Source organism: Coenobita brevimanus, chromosome 13, assembly GCF_032717465.1.
Source record: "Coenobita brevimanus isolate Jiangsu-jjx chromosome 13, ASM3271746v2, whole genome shotgun sequence".
Classification (NCBI taxonomy): domain Eukaryota; kingdom Metazoa; phylum Arthropoda; class Malacostraca; order Decapoda; family Coenobitidae; genus Coenobita; species Coenobita brevimanus.
In genome coordinates, this window is record NC_136966.1 from 10,440,585 (window position 1) to 10,441,438 (window position 854).

Consider the following 854-nt stretch of genomic DNA (forward strand, 5'->3'; position numbering starts at 1 on the left):
CCCACAGCACAAAGAAGCAGATAAGAAAATACAGAAATGGTTCAATACAGAATGTAAAAAATCAAAAGAAAGAAGAGATTTGTTGTGGAATAGATACAGAAGACACAATAGTGAAAGGGCGTATAATATTTGCAAACAGGCAAGAAACGATTATACAAGAATAAGGAGGGAAGCCCAAAAACAGTTTGAGGAGGATATAATAAATAAAAGTAGTGATCAACCAAAGCTGTTTTACAGCTACATCAGAAGCAAAACCAAAGTAAAAGATATAATACAATCCATTAAGGACGAGGGAATCACCTATACGCAAGAGAGAGATTTGTGAAGCACTAAATAAGAATTTCCAATTAGTTTTTACAGAAGAAAAAAATTTTGAGAGGGACTATGTGGAACATGCATGTCCACACATACTACTAGATATACAAATAGCAGAAAAAGTAATACAGGAGGAGTTAAGTAAATTAGAGGAAAAGCAAGTGGTCCTGATGAAATTTCATGTTGGGTACTACGAGAATGTGCAAAGGAGTTAAGTAAACCATTATTTTTAATTTTCAAGAAATATTTGAGTCAAGGTAAACTACCTGATATTTGGAAGAAAGCAAATATTATCCCCTTATTCAAGAAATGAAATAGACAAAATCCACTCAACTACCGACCAGTATCACTGACCAGTGTTGTAAGCAGGGTATTAGAAAAACTTATAAGAAAAGCTTGGGTAAATCATCTAGAAGAACACAGTATGATAACAGAAAGACAGTTTGGTTTCAGAAAAGGAAAATCATGTGTTACTAATCTGTTGAGCTACTATGACAGAGTAACAAACACAATACAGGAAAGAGAAGGATGGGTGGACA